The sequence below is a fragment of the Acomys minous genome, assembly GCF_964271855.1.
Source record: "Acomys minous genome assembly, chromosome: 11".
NCBI lineage: Eukaryota > Metazoa > Chordata > Mammalia > Rodentia > Muridae > Acomys > Acomys minous.
Window position 1 is genome coordinate 82290196 of NC_140492.1, and position 22846 is coordinate 82313041.

The following is a 22846-nucleotide window of genomic DNA, read 5'->3' on the forward strand; positions in this document are numbered from 1 at the left end:
TCACTGTAGGTCCAGGAGATACAATGCACCTGACCTCTGTGGACTGTACTCACATGCATATACCCACACACGGACACACACAAATAAACAAAACTAGATCTAGCCAATGGTCAGAACATTCTCAGTAGAGTGGAGAGTGGGATATGACTTTCTCACATACTCTGGTGCCTCACCTTTGACCATGTCCCCTGGAGGGGGAGACCTGGTGGCACTCAGAGGAAGGACAGCAGGTTACCAAGAAGAGACTTGATACCCTATGAACATATACAGGGGGAGGTAATCCCCCTCAGGAACAGTCATAGGGGAGGGGAATAAAGGGAAAATGGGAGGGAGGGAAGAATGGGAGGATACAAGGGATGGGATAACCATTGATATGTAACAAGAATAAATTAATTTAAAAAAAGAAAAATAAATAAATAAAAATTTTAAGGAAATCAAATCTCTTATTTACAAAAATATATGATATTCACTAAAGTTACTGGGTAAAACTGAAGATATGCAAATTTATGATGAAATTTCTGTTATCCTCTATGCACAAATCAGAGGTTCTTGATTAATATTTCTTTGTGCTTAAAATAAAAATATTGAAGTAAATTTGAAATATGATTATGTTTTAACAAAGTCATTAAGAATTATGAACTGACAAGTCATAGATTAATATTTTGGGCCAAAGAAGGCTGTACTTTTCATGATATACTTTCCAACAGGATCTAGATCTTGATAATAAGCCTTGATTATATTTCATCAACTAACTAAAGCCCTGTGCTTGTTAATTACTCTAACTTTTATTGTAGGGTCTTACCAAAGAATTAGAAATTATTGAGAGAGCTTAATTCATGGCCATACACCCCGTCACTCAAAGAAATGACTATTGTGAAAGAAACCACAGTCTCATAGTGGACTATTTTCATGTTTTAAATATTTATTCATAATATACCTCATATATGCCTTAAATTTGTCTACATTTGCCACAACCACATCATAAGTTGTTTCTTATGATGTTTAGTAAATACTCTCAAGTAGAGTGCCAATCTTACTGAAGGGAAAGAGAAGAGGCATTTTAAGGAGAAAATATAATATAAGGTGAAATTTTATAGCAACATCCAGGAAATCATGTCTTTTGGAAAAAGGAGAAAAAGACAAAATTCAAAAATTAATTAAAATGTAATATTATTAAGTTTTTCATTACTTATTTTATAGTTTTTAATGGTTTGGTAACTTTTCTCATTGAACCTGCTCATATTTGCCCATCCCAAGCAACCAAGAAGAGTGATGGGCAAACGTTCTGCATGGATGATGCTGCAGTCTCATGGGCTTAGTCATTGTTATAAGTACCCAGGAATACCATGTAAGGTAAGGGTATTTTGATAATTTAGCATTTTATGAACTTGGAAAAATTCATCTTAGTATTCCTGTCAGTTTGCCATTTCCACTTTTAATAAGGTGAACAATAGATTAGTTAAGAATTAATCTGAAGATAAGGTTATGACAATGTTCTTTTTTGTATATAAGTATACAATCTATTTTTGTTATTATGAAAAAAAATATATTGCCGTTATAGAAATTTTTTAATTTAATATATTTTAGAATGTGTTGCCTTGGATATAACATAAAATTAACTGGTAATAAAATTGTCTTTATTTTCTCAATAAATACATATCATAATTATAGAATCACTTCTATTTAGTAGTTCTTAATTTTCCATTATTGAATAGACATTTCAATTAAAGTAGAAATTCGTAATTTGTGCCATTATGTTAGAATAAATTTAGCATTTATCAGTGTTCAAGTTTCCTTGCACTATACAGCCTTAAAATTTATCAGAATTTATTTATATTTCTTTGATATGTATTAATAAGATACTAATAATTCATTGCTAAAGTATTTATATTTGTATTTACTATAATCTGAAGTGGATCAATAAAATCCAATTCCTCCTGTAATAAGCTTCTGCCTCCGAATTTAATTGAAACATGATGACTTATGCAGGTCAGGTCTATATGATGTCTTCCTTAGAAACTAAGGCTCTGATAGCAATCCAGTTCCTGAGAACAGCTCCAGGAGAATTCTGCGGTGTCCTGGTGTACTAAGTACTTTACCATTGCTATGACCAAATATCAGACAAGAGTTAATTTAAAGGAGGAGCGGTGTCCACCAGTGACCAAAGCACACACTGTCCACATGGAGGGAAAGCACCGCTATAAGATCTCAGAATGTTTTACCATACACGTCATGCCCACACTCCGCCCACACGATGAAGACAGACAATGGGTTATAAAATAAAATCTCAACACGTGTCCCCTTAACCGCCCTTCCCTCCCCAGCAAAGTCCCACCTTCTAGTGACTTCACATCCTCTCAAAACAGTGACTCTAGATGTTGACTAAGTGTTTAAAAGCATGCGCCAAATGCAGACACTTCTCATTCACGCTAAAAATGTGTGTGCCATATTTGCTTGCTAGGTAGTTAGCTGGGCTGTAAAATCAAATCCAAAGACCTGCTCCTATAATTCCTTTTACTCCAGTGAGCAGTACATTATAAAGAGAAAATTAAAACCAGAGGTGTATGATGCGGCTTTTCACGTATATTATGCCTACAGTCGGGACGCAGGTAGAGGATAAGCTGGAATAGATTATAAAACTTCAAACAGCTGCAGTAACCCTCTTCCTCCGATGCTGTGCAGCAACAGTCTCTGAACTGAAATATGCGATCCTAGAACAAGGGTTCTTATGACATGAGAAGTTAGCAAAACTTACAAGGGTCAAGAAGTAAGTAATGAACAAAGCTCAAAATTTACAAGATTTACAAAATTTACAAGACCGCTTTCTAAGATTATATAAGCAGTAAGCGCTGTAGAAAAGAAAATTCTCCAATATGTTCATCTCCAAGGAAGTCAAATACATATATATATATATATATATATATATATATATATATATATATATATATTTGATAGTTGCCAGCCACTTTGGTGACCACTTTTCAGTGTTATAGGCACCTTTGAGTTGTCTGTGTTCCTGTAAGTAGTCCAAATAAATAATTATTGAATGGGACCGAAACTTTGAAACCATGGGTAGGGATCAAATAGTAAGGAAGAAGAAAAATAATGGAAGTAATGGACATTCATTGTTTGTGTGAAGGGAAAGATTTACGATTCAGTATGCAGAAGGAATGCTTAGTAGTGACCCCATACAGGAACACAACTGTGATATCCGTGCTGGGAAGACTCAGCACCCAGGTTGCTTAAACTGAGAAAGACGCTTAAATGAGCAATGCGAGAATCTGTCACATCTGGCCCACGAGGTCATGGAGAAGTTGGGATCAGAATGTGTCGTTTATAAGCCATGCATCAACTAATGTAAAGGTTCCCAGTCTCTCCCTGAGACAATTTGGATGAAGACAATCATTTTGTCACTATGAACACTTGGTTATCACATCCTGATCTCCAAATGACTCTCAGGTGCTGGTGAATCATGGATGAATGACAGTATTTGATGAGGAAATTAATGATTTTGGGGTTGAATTCACCAGGTTTGTACAAATGTGTTAGCAGAAATGTGAAGAAAATCTAGATTCAAAAGTGGTCTCAGGAGAGCTATGGAGCTTTTATTGGTTTTGATTGATCCTATGGTGGAATACAATCTCTATAACAGGATGTCAAAAAGGTAGAAGAACTACAAATATTATTGAGATAATTGGTCATGCATATCACTGTTTGGGTTGGAGTTTAGCAGCCTGTATAAACTTTATTTAAAAATGAATTGGGAAAGATGATAAGTATGGACTTTCTTACTCATACCCAGGCAGGAACTAAATTGATTATATTATTTTTGCTTTGTTCACAAGTCTTCATGTTGTCTTTTCATGCCAAAGAAGCCTCAGGAAGGAGGAAGGCAAGTGAGTTTTCTTGAACCTACACCAAGCAATTTCATAGCACCCTTAAAACATTCACAGCCACCAGTTACCCCTGAACTGTAATAACCTCCATCTCTACAATAATCAGCACTAGGAATCTAAAGGACTAATCTGTACATAACTCTTATATGATCTGATTCAACCATGTGTTGGCCAAGTCACAAAAAGAAGCAAGTTACAATTCAGCATGGGTAGGCTTCAATCTCCTTACTGTGGCACGACAAGTAAAACGAGTCTACATGTCCAGGTCTCCTCACAAAAATACAAACAACATGAAAGTCCAAAATTATATGTACCTCGCTCAAGACACATAGTCTATGCATTTCCTGCCTAGACAAACCTTGAACTCTTAAATAAATAAATAAATAAATAAATAAAATAAATAAATAAATAAAATAATATCCATGTAATCTTTAAAGGCCATGAATTCACCAGACTGAGTTTAAGTCGAGAACAAAGGTAAATTGAAGTCCAAGAAAACACAAATAAATGCCTCAAAATAATGATACTTATTCAGGATTGGAGAACTAAATGCAATCAAGAAATAGAAATACTGAATAAATCTCATAGTGGCATGTGACATTTATGAGGACTGAGAGAAGCGCAATGAGGATAAGAGGATTGTCATAGACAACCAAGGCAAACATAACAAGAGCCGTGTCAATCTGGAGTTCCTAGGGAGGAAAAATATTAACGCAAAGGCAAATGTTGTGCTAGTGAGCTTCTTAAAAAGACTATGAAGCCTGAGCTGCAGTTCATGGAAGAATAGATTAATCCTGTTCTAGATTGGGACTCTTATCTCCCTGTAGTATATAATGTAAAGTGGTGTACTGTGGCTAGAGATTGTTCTTCCAGCACACGGCCTTTTTCAGCAGCCATGTGTGGTTGATGGGAAAGCAAGAGGCACAGTGCTGCCCTGAGACCCATCAGCAGTGAAGAATGGGATACAGCAGCAGGCACAACAGGCCACAGTACATCCCTTGGGATGAATCCAGGCCAAGTAAGCCTGTCATTTCTGCTGAAGCTATTGGAATACTTCAGATAAGAACTGGCCTGTTTGGGGACTGAAATAAAAGACAAAGGAATGATTTTAAAAATTGGAACTTGAAAACTCGGGGGAAACTACCTGCCCTGAGGATCATACAACACACACACACAAAAAAAAAAAAAAGAAAGAAAGAAAGAAAGAGAGAAAGAAAGAAGAAAAAACGAGAATATTAAGTAACAAAGATAATTTAAACTCAGCATTCCAATATGTGGAATAAGCATGTAACTTTTACTGTTGATTTTTGTTTAGATTTATTTATTCTCATTTTATGTTCATGAATGTTTTGCCTGCATGTACATATCTGTACCATGCATATGCCTGGTGTCTGTAGACATCAGAAAAAGGTGTCAAAGGCCCTGGGAGTGGAATTGCAGGTGATTTTGAATCTCCATATAGGAACAAGGAATGGAACTGAGGTCTTTAACAAGCACAGTTGCTCTTAACTGCTGAGGCATCTGTCTAGTCATATTACAAAAATTTAATGTGACTCAAAGTTTACATACTATTCCATATATATTAAATAGCAAAATTTACTACTATGGAAAATAAGTAAGATTGATAGCCATTAGTAGCTCTTACTTATTAAATACTAATCCTATTTATGGCTTTGAAAATGATAAAGGCTGAACAAAGTAAGTAATGTTGGGCAAGTGAGTCCTGGGAGGGAGAAAATGAGCCTAGAGCAAGCGTGAGGTCAAGACATGAATACGAATACACCCCAAAAATCTTGAGATCAGCAAGAATAAGAACCACTCCCACCTTGGTCTGGGCCTGAATGCACTAGTACACATAGTCCTGTGACCCCCAATTCTGTCACCCTTAAGGTAGTAATGTGGCCAGGTTTCAGGTTAAAGCTCCCTGCTTCCTTATAAGTGTATGCCTAGCAAGCACCTGGAATTCCTATTCATGCAAATGAAACATTCGCAGTACCTCAGACCCAGCCAATGATGTACATTCACCCTGAAAATGCCTAATGAATTTCCCAAGGGTTATATAGCTCTTGTTCAACCAACAAAAGAGAACACTTTCACTGAAAACAATCTCAGAGAAAACTGTCATCCCTGTTGTCATGTGTCATGTGTCATTGTTCCCCTGCCTCCCCCCCCACCCCTACCCCAAACAAAATCAAGATCTTTCTAACCAACCTGCCCGACACTGGAACCATAAGATAACTGAACTAAAATTGTAAAGATTAAAGGCATACAAGCAAACACAAAAGATTATGCCTTCTTCTCAGCATGTCACAGAACTGACCATTTAAAGCTCACAAGGCAAGTCTCAGCAGATACAAGAAGATTGTTTCCTATCAGACCACCATATACTAAAGCTGGACTTCAACAGCAACAAAAGTAACAAAAAGCCTACACACATTGGGAAACTGAACAAATCTCTACTCAATGACAACTGGGGCAGAGAAGAAATAAATATACAGGGGGAGGTACTCCCCCTCAGGAACAGTCATGGGGGAGGGGAATAAAGGGAAAATGGGAAGGAGGGAAGATACAAGGGATGGGATAACCATTGAGATGTAAGAAGAATAAATTAATAAAAAAAAGAAAAAAGAAAAAAGAAAAAAAGAAAATTCAAACATTCCATCACACACACACACACACACACACACACACACACACACACAACAAAAACAAAAAAACGGGGTACAGAGATAGACAGAGAATTCTCAATGGAGGAACATGGAATGGCCAAGAAACACCTCAAGAAATGCTCAGCATCCTTAATTATGAGAGAATGCAAATCAAACAATTCTGAGATTCCATCTTACAACTACCAGAATGGCTGGAATAAGAATTCAAGTGACAGCACATGCTGGCAAGGATGTGGAAAAAGGGGAACACTTCTCCATTGCTAGTGGAGTACAAATTTATACAAATACTTTGGAAATCAATGTAGTGCTTTCCCAGAAAATTTGGAATAGTACTACTGCAAGACCCAGCTATCCCACTCCTGGGCATTTACCCAAAAGATGTTCCACTACACAACAATGACATTTGCTTAACTATGTTCATAGAAGTTTTATTCATAAAAGCCTGAATGTGGAAACAACTTAGATGTTCCTCAGCCTAAGATTGCATAAACTGTGGTGCATTTATACAATGGAAAACTACTCAGATATTAAGAACAAGGAAACCTTGAAATTTGCAAGCAAATGGATGGAACCAGACATGATCATCCTGAATGAGGTAGGTAACCCAGATCCAGAAAGACATGCATGGTATATACTCAGTTATAAGTGGATATTAGCACAATGTAGATGCCGTCTGAGAGACCCCATCCACAGGGCAATGGGGACAGATGCTGGAACTTGCTGCTGGACTCCAGGTGGACCACTTAGGGTAGTATAGAAGAATGGGGGCATGGAAGGACCTAGAGAGTTCAGGAACCCCACAAGGAGATCATCAAGGCAGGTAGATCTGGATGCATGGTGGCCTGCACAAATCGTTTCTCCAACCAGAGACAATATATGCAGTAAACCTAGACCCCTCCCCACCAGTTTAGATATAGCCAATGAACAGCTCACTCTCCACAGTTGTGGGGAGAGCAGGGACTCTGACATGAGCTATGGCGCCCCCACTCACTTTGATCACTTTCCCTTGGTGGGGAGGCCAGGTAGGCACACAGAGGAAGGGAAATCAGGCTATCTGGATGAAACCTGATGTGTTGTGGCCATATGGGGAGGGAGGAAATCCCATTATGTCAGAGGTCTAGGGGAGTGGAATAGGGTAGAATAGGAAAGGAAGGAGAGAACAGGAAGATGCAACCAAGGGGATAACAATCAGGATGTAAGCTGAATAAATTATAACACATTAAAAAAATTAAAAATAATATAGTAAGTGAAGACTTTCATGAGACATATCCCTGGGGCTAGTGTCCATATCTAAGTGAGTATATACCATTTGACTCTTTCTGCTTCTGGGTGAACTCACTCATTATGATCATTTCTAGTTCAATCCATTTGTCCACAAATTTCAGGAATTCCTTCTTTTTAATATCTGAGTAGTATTCCATAGTGTAAATATACCACAGTTTCTTTATCCATTCTTCTACTGAGGGACACTTAGGCTGTTTCCAGGTTCTGGCTATTATGAATAAGGCTGCTATGACCATGGTTGAGCAAATTTTCTTGTTGTGTGCTGGAGCATCTTCTGGGTATATTCCAAGGAGTGGAATAGCTGGGTGTTGAGAAAGCCCTATTCTCAGTTTTCTGAGATAGCACCAGATAGATTTCCAAAGTGGTTGTACTAGTTTGCATTCCCACCAGCAATGAAGGAGTGCTCCTCTCTCTCTGCATCCTAGCAGCATGTGGTGTCACTTGAATTTTTGATCTTAGCCATTCTGATGGGTCTAAGATGGAATCTCAGAGTTGTTTTGATTTACATTTCCCTGATGACTAAGGAGGTTGAGCATTTCTTTAAGTGTTTCTCAGCCATTGGATATTCCTCTGTTGAGAATTCTCTGTTTAGTTCTGAGCCCCATTTCTCAATTGGGTTATTTGGTTTGGTGTGGAAATAGAAGGATCCAGAGGGTCCTAGAAACCTACAAGAAGAACATTATGATGGGCAGATCTGGGCCCAGGGGTCTCCCTCAAACTATGGCACCAGCCAAGGGCAATACGTGCAGTAAACTTTGAACCCCTACCCAGATGTAGCCAATGGACAGGACATTCTCCACAGTAGAGTAGAGAGTGGGGATTGATTTTCACACAAACTCTGGTGCCCCATATCTGACCACGTGCCCTGGATGGGGAGGCCTGATGGCACTCACAGGAAGGATAGCAGGCTACCAAGTAGAGAATTGATACCCTATGAGCATACACAGGGGGAAGAGGTCCCCCTCAGTCACAGTCATAGGGGAGGGGAGTAAGGGGAAAATGGGAGTGAAGAATGGGAAGATACAAGGGATGGGATAACAATTGAGATGTAATATGAATAAATCAATAAAATGTATTTTAAAAAAGAAAATAAAGAATCTGGAAATACAGAAAAAAAATAAAATATTCCCATTTAGTCCATAAAAATAATACAGTAAGAAAAAAAAATAAAGCCATAAATCATTTCTTAGTTGCCTATAGTTTTTTGTGTAATACTGAAGCCTCCTGGTTTCTCTCATCTGCATTAACATGGAAGTGTCTGAGTGTGAGAGAAAGAGAGAGAGAGAGAGAGAGAGAGAGAGAGAAAACAAGTAATATAAAAAGGCAAATAGCCGGGCAGTGGTGGCGCAGGCCTTTAATCCCAGCCCTTGGGAGGCAGAGGCAGGCGGATTGCTGTGAGTTCAAGACCAGCCTGGTCTACAAAGCTAGTCCAGGATAGTCAAGGCTACACAGAGAAACCCTGTCTCAAAAAAACAAAAAAACAAAAACAAAAACAAAAACAAAAACAAAACAAAACAAAAAAGGCAAATAATTTAAATAGAGCAGGAAGGTGTATGTGGGAGGGAAGAAAGAAATGATGTTAGTATATTATAACCTCAAAAATAAAAGACAAATAATGTAAGGCATACATGAGTTCCTAAAATTAGGGCAGCAACAATCTAAGGGAGCTGCATGGTAATAAGGACTCTGGAGCACGGGTTTGCTCTAGGTCCTCTGTACACATGCTGTGGTTGTTAGCTTCGGACTTTTGTGGGATTTCCACGCAGTGGGAGTGAGGGTGTGACTGATTATTACTATTTTTTTTTTTTTTGGTCTGCTCTTGGGACTCATTTCCTCTTCCTTGGTAGCCTAGCCTTGATATGAAGGTTTTATCTAGTCTTATAACATCTTGTTATACCATGTTTGTTTGATGCCACTGGGAAGCCTACTCTTTTCTGAAGAGAAATGGAAGATCAGTGGATCTGGGAGAGAGGGGGTACAGAGGGCGATGGAGTGGAGGGAGGGGGGCCTTGGTCAGTATGGAAGAATAAAAGTAAAAGAAGAAAAGCCACATGGCCAAATGGGTACATATTCATTACCTTTCACACTAAGAAAAGGAAAAAAATAAGAGAAAATTCCCCGAGAAAGAAAAAAACAAAGGCTACAATGAACAACAGAAAAGAAAGTCACTGAAGGAAATGTGGTTGTTTGGATGATGTTCAGTCCTCTGTACCTAGTTGCTGTTTCTGCTTCCCCTCTTTGTCTGATGTCCTGCAGGACACAGGAAACACCTTTTACATGGATCATAAAGATTATCTAAGTTTTTAGAAATAAATTGGACCTCATGAAACTGAAAAGTTTCTGCAAGGCAAAGGATGTCATCAATACAGCAGTCTACAGAATGGGAAAAGATCTTCACCAACCCTACACCTGACTAATATCCAAAATATATAAAGAACTCAAGAATTTAAACACCAGCAAAACAAATAACCCAGTTTTTAAAAAAATTGTGGTACATAGCTAAACAGAGAATTCTCAACTGTGAAGCACTTAAAGAAATGTTCAACAACTCTAGTCATGAGGGAAAGGCAAGTCAAAATGACTCAGCTTCCATCTTATACCTATCAGAATGGCTAAGATCAAAACTTAAATAAAAGCATAATCTGGAGAGGATATGGAGCCAAGGAATACTCCTCCACTGCTAGTGGGAGGGCAAACTTGTTCAGCCACTTTGGAAAATAAACTGGTGGTCTTTCAGAAAAATTGGGAATAGTTCTACCTCAAGACCCAGCAATGCCACTTCTGGGCATATATCTAAAAGATGCTCCACCATAACATACATTTGCTCAACTATGTTCATAGCAGCTTTATTTGTAATAGCCAGAAACTAGAAACAACCCAGATTTCCCTCACCTAAGAATAGATAAAGAAAATGTGGTGCATTTACACAATGGAATACTACTCACCTATTAAAAACAAAGACATCATGCAATTTGCAGGCAAATGAGTGAAACTACAAATTATTAACCTGAGTGAGGTAACCTAGACCCAGAAAGAAATGCATGGTATGTACTCACTTATAAATGGATATTAGCCATAGAGGATAACCATGCTATAATTCACAGAGTAAAAAAATCTAAGTAACATGGAAGGACCAAGGGAGGTCACTTGAATTTCACTCAACAAAAAGTAAATAAAATGAACATACAAAGTAGATGGAGGGAGGAAACTTAGCTTGGAGAGGGGATAAGGAGAATGGCAGGGGGTAGATGTGGGTAGAACATGGGGTAGGGGGAAAGACTGGGAGAGGGAACAAAAATCAGTAGTGGGGCATCTCTGGCATGGGAGAAAACTTCCAGCATTCTATATGCGCGGAGGGGGGAGGTACCTTGGCAGACAATTTTAGCAGAGGGAAACATAGAGCCTGAAGTCACTTCCTATAGCCACGTAGGACCTGCAGTGGAGGGAGGAAGACACCAATCCAACCATAAAGTCTTGAACCCAAAAAGTATGTTGCCTATAAGAAGTGTAGGGATGAAGATGGAACAGAGATTGAGGAAAAGGCTAACCAATGACTGGTCCAACTTGAGACCCACCTCTTTGGAGAAAGCCAACCTCTAACACAATTAATGATATTCTGCTATGCTTATGCACAGGAGCCTAGCATAACTGTCTTCTGAGAAGCTTCATCCAGCAGTTAATGGAAACAGATACATAGACCCATAGCCAAACAATAGTCCGAGCTCAGGCAATTTTGTGAAAGAGTGAGAGAAGGATTGAAGGAGCCTGAGGGGACAAGGATACCAACAAAAAGACCCACAAAGTCAACTAACCTGGGCCCATGGGGCTCACAGAGACTGAACCAAAAAGCATGCCTGGGCTGGATCTAAGTCCTCTACACGTATGTAGCAAATGTGCAACTGGATCCACATGTGGATGCTCCAACGTTGGGAATAGGGGCTGTTTCTGACTCTGTTGTCTGCTTTGGGTATCTTTCTCCTAGTTGGGTTGATTTGAATGGCCTCAGTGGAAGAGGGTGCACTTAATCCAGCTGCGGCTTGATGTGCCAAGGAGCTTCGGTACCTATGGGGGAACTCCCCTTGTCTAAGGGGAAGGTGGTGGGTGATGGGGGAAGGCTATGGGGGAGGGAATGGGAGGAGTGGAGGGAGGAGGCTGTGTCCATGCTGTAAAGTGATTTAATAAATTAATAGGAAAAAAGAAAATAGCTTATTCTCTCATACCATATATCCTGACCATTTTCTTCTCCCTCTACTGCTCCAACCTTCCCACCCTCATCTCCCCTCTTCCCTGGATCCGCTACCATTCTCTTTTCATTCAGAAAAGGACAGGCTTCCAAGAGAAAACTAAACATTACAAAGTAAGATACAATCAGACAAGGCAAAATCCCTCATATCTGGGCTGGACAAGGCAACTGAATAGGATAAAAAGTCTCAAAAGCAGACCAGAGATGTCAGAGATACACCCTCTACCACTATTTAAGAATGCCCCCCCCAAAACACCAGGCAAAGAGCCACAGCATATAGGGTGAGAACCTAATGCAGGTCTACGCATGCCCTATGCTTGTCACTTTAGCCTGTGAACCTTTATTGAGGTGATTTGGTGGGCCATGTTCTACGGGTATCCTGCTGTGACTGTGACTCCTACAGTCTTCTCTCATTCTCCCTTACCTGGTTCCCCAGTCTCCAAGGCAAGGGTCCAAATGGGGATCTCCACTTTAGACCCTTTCTGCATTACTACTTTCCTAAAGTCTCTGCATCCTCTCCCATCTGCTGCTAAAGGAAGTCTCTCTGGTGATTACTGGACAAGGCTCCAGTCCTAGGTGTGTGCATTATCCAGTCTAGAGTTCTTGGCCATCCAGGAAGTCCTATTGTTCGGCTGTGTGTCTCTGCATGTGTTTCTGTCATCTACTGGATAAAGCCTCTCAGAATACAATTGTGCTAGTTTCCTGTGAGCAAGCAGAGCAGAGTAACATTAGTAGAGTCAGGGGTTGACTCTCTCCCATGGAGTGGGTCTCAAGTTGGTGTAGGAACCAAGCCCGACTGGGCTGCCTGCCTGTCTTGCTGTTTCATGTCCTGTTTCTAGCAGCTTCCATGTCTGTGTTTATCTTGGTTAGCTAGTCGTGTTTACTGCTCTGAGAACGCACCCCTCCCTTCCTCGAGACTTTTCCTCCTGTGTGCAATCACCTCTTGAGGGATTTCACCTGGGAGGAGGATTCCTGTTTTGCTGCCTATAAGAAGGCTCTTTGGAACTCTGGGAGAAGAATAATAAATCACTGGCGTGGCTGCTGCTGCGGCTGCTGCTCTCTTAGCACGAGGGACCCTCTGTGTTAGTGTGTGTGTGTGTGTGTGTGTGTGTGTGTGTGTGTGTGTGTGTGTGTGTGAGTTAAATCCGCAGCCCCTTGCCCTCAACTCGGTACTGAGGTGGCGCGGGCGCCACAAGTTGGGCCAGTCTTTAGCTGGTCACTTCATCTATCTTTGCTTCATCTTTATCCTTACCTTTTTCGTAGGTAGGATGACCTTTGGATTGAAGATTTTATGGGTGGACTCATGTCCCCCTCCCTCCACTGGAAGCCTTGCCTGACTAGAGGAAATGGCAACTTCAGGTTCCATACCCCCAATGCTAGGAATCTCAGATAAGATCACCAGAGTCTTTTCTTAACACAGAAGAAACAGTGTGTGAAACTGTCTTTACATTTTTTTCAATACTGTAATAGAATTATCTACATTTGGGTCCATAGTATTGAGAAAGGGGGGGGGGGCAGTTAAAAGCACTCCCAGTTAGATATTGCTATTTAAACACACAGTTTCAAAGACCAAATAAATATCTGTGTGATCCCACCTATATTTAATTCTTATTAAGAATGTTAACAGAAGCTGATCTATCGTTCACGATTACTGGAAATTTTGAGAGGAAATTAACTTCCAGATATCTCATTAACTAAATAATGGAGTAAGCTGTATCAAAGAGTGACGTTCCCCAAGCTTTGTAAAATACGCTTCATAACGAATGTCACTTCAAATTTAAAGCTTGCAGAAATGCCTCAGGTTAAAAGGTTGTTCTTGTAGGTGTATGGAGATTTTCCTTTGTTATTCCTAATTCTTTTTATTTGAAAATTTTCCTTATAGGTAGTAACCTTCATCTCTCCTGTGCAAAGTCCAGATAAATACATTTGAACCCTATTCTTATTTCTAGTGGATTATTTCTTATTTCAGTCATTACTTATTATTTCTTGAGATTATATAATTTGCCCCTTCCCTTTCCTCTCCAAACTCCTAATTGTTTTCTGTAACATTAATGACTTCTTTTTTCCTTTGTTGTTACATAGGGGAAAATTCTTTACTTCTTAAGCAAAAAGAAGTGGGATGCTAATAGCAATAGGTTAACAGTAGTTTTTAAAAAAATGTCACCTAGATAAAGATCTAATGAAAATTTCAGAAAATATAAAGACAAAAACTATAGATGGAATTTAGGGGCCGTTGAAGTGGCAGAACTATTCAACCCAATGGATATGAACTTTCCTAATGACACAGGCCTTTAATACACTTGTTATATTGTGATGACCCCAAGCATAAAATTAATTTTAATGCAACTACATAACTATTATTTTGCTACCATTATGGATCATAATGTAAGTATTTTGGGAGACAGAGGTTTTTCAATGGTGTCCCAACCCACAGGTTGAGAACCACTGTTTCAGCATTTGGAAATGAGAGGGAAAAAGCAACTAGTGGCAGAGCTCAGCTCTTAGAATTTCCTGCTCTTGCAGAGGGTTCAGTTCCTACACGGTGGCTCAGTACCTTCTGTAACTTCAGTTCCAGAGGATCCAATACCTTCTCCTTGTTTCCCCGTATAATAGGAACATATATGGTGCATATGCAAATAAATAATACACACAAATAAAAACTTTTATAAAACTAAGATTAGATTTTTATGACTTCAGAAATATGTTAATCCAGTTACAACAAAATAAAATATTTAAAACATTAAGAGAAAAATAGATCAACATAATCCTGTATTCTGTGCAATTACTCTTTCTAACATGAAATAAACAAAGCTTCCTCAAACAATTGAAAACTGAGGGTAGGTGAAAGGATCTGTATAGAGAAGGGAGATAGTATTGGCTTAGAACCTCAGTTCAAACAAAGAAATTGAAACAATATAAAAAAAATTATGTTATGTTGCAGTAAATTTACCAGTATGGCCTAATAATGTTTATTATTACTCCTATAATTATTATTAAATCAATATTTTTAACCCACTAGAATTCAATCAAGATACCTGTCATGTTTTTAAAATATCCTTAGTCAACCTGAGGCAGGGCAGATATTAATCCCTTAAACTACTTCCCATAGTGGGGCAGGTATGCGATACTTGCCCCAATCCTATGGCCATCTGCTTCTAATAATTTCTATCAAGCTGCCTCCCATCCATAATCCCAAATACTTGCTAATGTTCTTCATCTGGGTCAAATCCTCTGTCCACACCAGTCATGTGCTTCTCCTCTACCTAACCCACGATGGCATAACCCTCTTCTCCTCAGGTCTCTCTCCTTCCAAGATTCTCCCTATGGACACCAACCCTGGAACCTTAGCCATGCCTATCACATTTGCCCTGCCCAGGTGTGATGCCCTTTATTGGTCAAACAGGTTAGGCTTTCATGCAAGGTGCAAGTGGTCCACAGAGACAGAAAGTTGTAATTAGCACCAAAATATATCAGACCAATCTACAACAATATTATCTATTAATTAAAGAAATTTTATTCTATGTAAAAGGGAAGTGATAATAAAAATGTTAAACCTACTAATTTGGAAGGAGAATCAGTACTATTTTCTTGTTAGTAAGTACTTGCAACCAGTTATGCAGTGGTATATCTAAAATAAGATGAGTTATAAATATAGTATAAACTCTATTATCCGACCAAGTAAGCTAAAACAAGACAGTATGATTAACATGGTAAGAAAGAGGAGAAAATTATCACGTAAAACACTCAATTAAAACTATAACAGCTCTGAGTGTGGTGGTATATACCTATAATCACAGCACTCAAAAGTTGAGGCCACAAGATGATGAACTAATGTCAAGCCTTGGCTATGTAGCAAGAGTCTATCTATAAGTGAATGAATGATTGAACAAATGACAAAATAATTAACTTAATTAACTTAACTCAGAAAAGTATAGGAGAACAATTAAACACAAACAATAAGAGACACACATTTCAACAAAATATATACATTAATTCAGTAGTGTCAAGTAACAATATAAATGTCAGTGAATAAATATGCCAAGTAGAAGACAGATACACTGAAAAAAATACATGTTGTCAGAGAAGATTAAAAGACACCAAGACACAACTATATATGTTGTCTATAAGAAATCTACTTAAGTATAAGGACACATAGTGAGTGAATATAAAGGTTTAGAGAAAGAAATACCACGTTAACAATCAAAATCAAGTGAGAGTATTTCTATTACCTTTTGAAAGAAGATGCTTTGCCACAAGGAAAGACATTAAAGAGAAGTCATTATATAATGAAAAAGTGGTCATTATTCTGAGGACATGAAACCATGCTTAGTGTATACCTACCTGGTGATAGAGTTGCAAACAACATGGAGAAAAACAAATACAATTACAGGAAAGTCAGTGACAACTATGTCGTAGTTGGAAAATCTATTTTTCTGGAGGATCAAAAATGATCCAGCCAATAGAAAATCAAGAAGACTATAATAAAGCCTTTTGTGCCATGGAAGTTTAGAGGGTGCTTTACAATCTCCCTCACTATCAATCTTCTTTTCAGGAGTGATAACTGAAGATAGTGTTTAATCCCTAGGCAGAAAATAACATCATTTTAAAACTCACATGGGACATTCACCAAGGTAGGCCACAGTCTTCATCATAAGTGATGCATTACAGGTCTAAGAATGAAAGTGCTGCTCAACTGACCCACACTACACTTGCACTATCACTCTGGAGATGTGTCACAGTAAAACATATACCGCAGGTTCAACCGGTACAAAATATGCTGGATAACCAGGAAGTTGGATGCTCTCCAGCCATGATTCAAGAATTGATTAAGTCTCTTCTTGGTAATCTGCTATCCTTCCTCTGAGTGTGAGCATATACAGGGGGAGGAAATCCCCCTCAGGAACAGTCATAGGGGAGGGAAATAAGGGGAAAATGGAAGGGAGGGAAGAATGGGAGGATACAAGGGATAGGATAACCATTGAGATGTAATATGAATAAATTAATAAAAAATTAAAAAAATAAATAAAAAAAGAAGTGAGGATACTCACATTAAAAAAAAAAAAGAATTGATTAAATTGCAAGATTCTCTTCTGCTGTTACTACCATGTTCATGGTACTTCCCCATCTTAGAGGCAGAAGTGTACATGTTAGGTCCCTAATTCACAGCAAGCACACATTTCACCATTATCCTAGCTTCCTTATTTTACCTATGCATGGACTTATATACACTTAAATGTGTATAAACACACATATAACGTTCTTAAATATATGTATATTCTCAAACTAAAAAGGGTCATTAGTGGTGTGTGTGTGTGTGTGTGTGTGTGTGTGTGTGTGTGTGTGTGTGTGTGTGATTTGTTCTCTAAAGATTCTCATGCATTTTCTCAATTAGGTATCTGATTAATTTGGAGTAAAGCCCTTCCAACTGTTGATTTTTCATGTGGCTTTTTTTTTTAGAGATTTGCCAATTTGTTTTTAGCTTTTGATAGAAGTTACACTTGAAGCATCACATCATTCCTCCTTATCTTCTGAGTTCACTGTCTTTCTGTAAGGTCTTTCCATTTTTCTCTGTGTGAGCTTGGTCTGTCCTTGTTCTTGAAGGGGTCTCTGTTGCTTCTCAGGGGCTCATTTCCTAGAAGGACAATAGGAATATGTGTCTCCTTGTCTCTCAGAGTCCAATGATACTGTATTCTGCTCCGGTACTCCGAGCTCAGCCAGTTCACTTCCATAGTTACCATACTGAACATTCTCTTCACATCCATAGAGACTGTTGTTTTGTTTTTGAAAAAGGCATCATTTTTACAATTTTAATGATTAGTTTAGTAAGACTATGACGTTATAGAATACCCTGAAGAGTGACTTTCATCATTGTCTTTGATTTCTCATCCTGCATTTAACAATTATTTAGAAGTTCTGTTGCAAATGAGTAGTTACTGCCCCGTTAATGAATGGAGGCTTCGAGCTTAAGTTTTTTTTTTTTTACACATTTCATGTGAGTCCTGCAGAAACAGGCAGTAATGATGAGAATTCTTCTAGGGTAGGAATACTGCTGAAGAAAATGTTCTCTGTGTGTTGAGAGCTAGGCAAGGGGGTGTGGACATTGGTCGGCTTTTTAAATGCACACAAACCAAATTCCCTCAGGCATTATAAAAAGGCATTGAAAACCACAGAATATTTTTAAACATTGCAAGGATTGGTTCTTTTTATTTAACAATACTATTTAAATGGTGAAAGGAAAGAGAGAATTGGGGAAAATGGGATGAAGAGAAGGAAGACACATTTCTCAGCATTACTTTCTGATAGAAAGTGAAAACAGTTTTAAACACACATTGAAGCTTCAGCTTACGTATAGCAACATACGTAAGATAGTATCACTATCCCTGTCACATTGAAGTACGTTTTGGTGATTCAGCAGTAATCCTAAGCGAAGAAAAAGACAGTGCCCTTAATGGATTCTGCTTGTTAACTCAGGAAACATTCTTATATACAAAGTATATGTAGTGATTTGTATTCTGAACCAAAATAATCTCCCAAGTAGGACAGAACATATGAAAAAAAAAATTCAAACAGTGCATGGCTCCATCTGCAACAAGCACTGGCTTCCTTCCCTCCTATACCTAGGTAGGACTCTGTTAATCTAAAGTTATGTTCGGAAGCCGAGAATTGAGAAGGCGAGGGGCCACACAGGGGTGGAGAGAAGGAATTGGATAGGATGCTGCTTTTTATGTACAAAGACTCTAACAGCAAGGGAATGCTGGAGCAGGAGGAGTTTAGCCTTGGAGCAGCAGATGATCCGAGTTTAGTTTATAGAACTACTCTAGGAATTGCAAATCAAGCTTACACGTGTGCTCCAGGCGGAGATTTAAGAGGATCACCTACCACCTACCACTGGAATAAATAGTAACTGCAGCTAAGAGACGCCACATCTTACCCTGAGGGAAGACATTCTGCCCATTCAAGGCAAATAAAATGCTTCTATGAATTACCGCTGTAATATAAAGAAAAAGGAAATTATGCCTAATAGTCATGGGAAAATATATCCTTGGAAATAACCTTCATAAGAAAAATAGACTTTTTTTTTCCCAAGCAAGTAGCAGCTTGTTGTCCTCAAAATAATTCAAGAGGAAATGAGTTATATGAAACAGTAGCAAGAAGCCTTAAGGAAAAGCAAGTGAGTTAAGACGTGAGGGTTGGTGGGGGCTGGCAACAGAAGACTGTCACAATAAAATTCTACATTGGATGTAATCCCGATTGGATTTGATTGCATAAAATTAAGTTAGCAGTATGAAGGATATACTTAAGAAATATAGCCGGGATGCAGAGGAAAACAGATTATTAAAAACTAAAAGAAAATTATATAAAAAGTTACAGACCAGAAATCCGTTCTAATTATGAAGAATTGTTCATTTTCCTAATGTCAAAATATTCCTTGCCATACACAATGACATAGACAGACTTATTTCTTGACCTAAAGAGCAACAAACTAACCCACGTATGCATAAAATGTGTGAATTCACATCAACAGGCTCGTTATTTTAAGAGTGAGTGTTTGGTGACCCCTGTGTTAACCCCTGAACAGAGAGGCTTTTCAGATAACTGAGACTATCTAAGAGTATTTGGATGTATTTAAACTGTGATCACTAATCTCCTTAAAAGGGCGGGGCGAGGGTGTTCAACTGCAGACACAGGAAGGCAGTCTGATCTGGACATCAGAGATCGTGGTGATGCATTGCGCAGCCATGGGATGCCAGGAGGACAAAAGCTGCTCTGCAGCCTCCTCCGCAAAACGCACAGACTTTAACCTAGGGTGGCTTATTCTATACTTGCTTCTAGAATCACATCAACTATATGGTGTCTTAAGGGGGAAATTGGGAAACAAATACCTATTGCTAAATACAATCTGTAAAATCCTCGGCAATTACATTGCTCAAGAGGTAAGTTACACACCTAATAGTATCCTGTAGAGAAAAAACAAACATGAGCAAGCAAATGTATAAAAGTAAATTAAGTGACTAAGGAGGCAATCGCCAGGAGCCCACCAGTAAAGGTAATGTTAACAGCCTTTCTGTTTGCTGGCATATTAAATATAATGTATATGAAGATGTTTTGAAGATACAGTGTTTGGCATATGAATTAAAAAATTAAAATCTGTAAGACAATACTATTTTTACAATGTCTCTATAAAAGGTGAGGAATATATAAACAGCTAAATAATATTAGGAAAAAATTCATTTTGAAACTTGAAGATCAATATTTTTGGACAAAAATACTAGTGTCCATGTGTGTGGTGTACATGGATGCAAGTAAGAGTGTCCGGCTATACAGCACTCCACCTTGAAGTCAGGGGACAGAGGCGGACTGTCACGGAGGCTGGAGGCCAGGTGCAACTTCATTTTCAGCTGGCTACCTACATCCTGAGGCAAGCCAGCACAGGGCTGTGAGCATCTGCAGCCATGGGGAGTGCTGGATCTTTATATAGCTTTTGAGAATCCCGACACAAGCCCACATGCTTGTGCAGCAAACTGTATTACCCATTGAGTCAACCATATCTCTAGCCCTTATCTTTTGATAATGTAAGTATACAGAGCCAGAAGATTGCTAAAACATTAGTTCAAATATATCTCCTATTAATATTAAGTTCATGTATGTCACAGCATATTTGTATATGTTAAGAATTGGAATATGTTTAGGAGCATGAGACAGGCATGTAACACTTGTGGATTAATTTATAAGAATGAAACCAAATTTAAAAAAGCATTATATTATAAACATGAGAAAAAAAACATATGTTGAACAGAGAAAAGTGGACATTTTTAAAGGAATAAATCAGACCAATACATCTAATCATAGACTGTAGACCAATAAAATAAATACATTAAATAAGATATGAATTAATGTGCTTTTGCTTTGGAAATAAATCAAACCAAGACAATTTAAAGCATGAATAGAGACAGTTAAAATGAAAAAAAATAACTAATTTTAAGTGTATATTTACAATATCATAGAATGTATTAGCACTCTGCCTATATTAATAAACTGGAATATTTCAGAAACATATAAAATAAGAAATTGTCAAAATGAAAACAGAATTTCTTTCAAATTATACCTGTATATTAATTATCAGTTTATTGTATTGAATTTTCATGATTTAATACAGGTAAATTGAATCCGCCAAAAAATTTTTAATCTGTTTTCTTGTCTTCTTATTATGTCTACTGAAATGCCCCCTTGTTCATTTCTCTCTGTCTCTGTCTCTGTCTCTGTCTCTGTCTCTGTCTCTGTCTCTCTGTCTCTGTCTCTGTCTCTGTCTCTGTCTCTGTCTCTGTCTCTGTCTCTGTCTCTCTGTCTCTGTCTCTGTCTCTGTCTCTGTCTCTGTCTCTCTCTCCTCCCTCCCTCCCTCTCTCTCATCTATTTTCTTCTATTCTCCTTAATTCATCACCCTTGCTAATTTTCTGTATCCAGCTATTGACTTCCTTAATCTCTGATATCTTCCGTTTGTTCATTATTTCTACTCTCACCGCCACTATTCCTTTCCGTCACAAAGTGGGGCTCTGAGATCTTACTGCAGAAGAATAGGGAGGGCAACACCTTGAGGTCTCCCTCTAACGTTGCCTCCCATAGCCCGGAGGCTGCTGCGCTCTTTTATGCCATTATCTCAAGGGTTTCTTAAAATTTTCCCTCAAAAATTTCTTCACTACGCCAAGTCATACTTTAAAAGACTCTGTTTAATTCCAATAATTTCCCCCCTGAAAACATATAGAAAAGTAACACTATATAAACTGGGCAGTTCATGTTTTAGAACTAATATATGCATGCAATAACATTAGATTAAAAAGGAGCATAAATTTGAGGCAGAGCAGTACACTTTATGTAGAAGGGTTTGGAAGGAGGAAATGGAAAAAAAACAGTACTGTAATTATATTATAATATCAATAATTATAAAAGCTAAAAATAAATAAATCATGACTCTATCCAAGGTTTAGTCTATTGTTAAGCCAAAGCTATACAACCCAGGCAGTTTTCCAAACACCTCCAATAGCTGACAAGTGGCCCTAGAACATATTAGCCTTTAGAGTGACTCTTCAAACCTCAACTAAAACACAAGATGCCAAAGAAAATTGACAAATGGTGCCTCATCTCCATATATGTAGCATGAACATCAAGCCCTGCCTCATGTCACACACCAAATTTATACAGCACTTGATCTTAGTTATACATCCCAGGAACAATTCACATTTAACTCAAAATATACAGACCCAAAAAGCAAAGCAAAAATTTTAATATTCTAGTGGAAAATAGGAGGAAAAAATTTTAGCCTTGGTGGACAAAGCTTTTGCTATTTTTTTGTTTTTAAATTTTTTATTAAATATTTTCCATATACATTTATATTATTACAAATATATATAGAATAAAGTACCTACAATAAGAAGAACCATGAAACTCTCTCTCTCTCTCTTTCTCTCTCTCTCTCTCTCTGTGTGTGTGTGTGTGTGTGTGTGTGTGTGTGTGTGTGTATGACATTCATAGTGTTTTGGCAGCCTTGTAGCTATCTTTTCTTCTTTTAAATTTTGTTTCAAACTTGAAAATACATCATGATAACTAATGAAAGATAAAATGAATCAAAAGCAATGTCCACAAAAAGTTCAAAACAAACTGTTAAATGTAAAGAAATGTATAAAAACATAACACCACAGCAGTACCATTAGTTTACAGAACAAAAGAGGGAATGTATAGGAAGGTAAACAAAACATAAA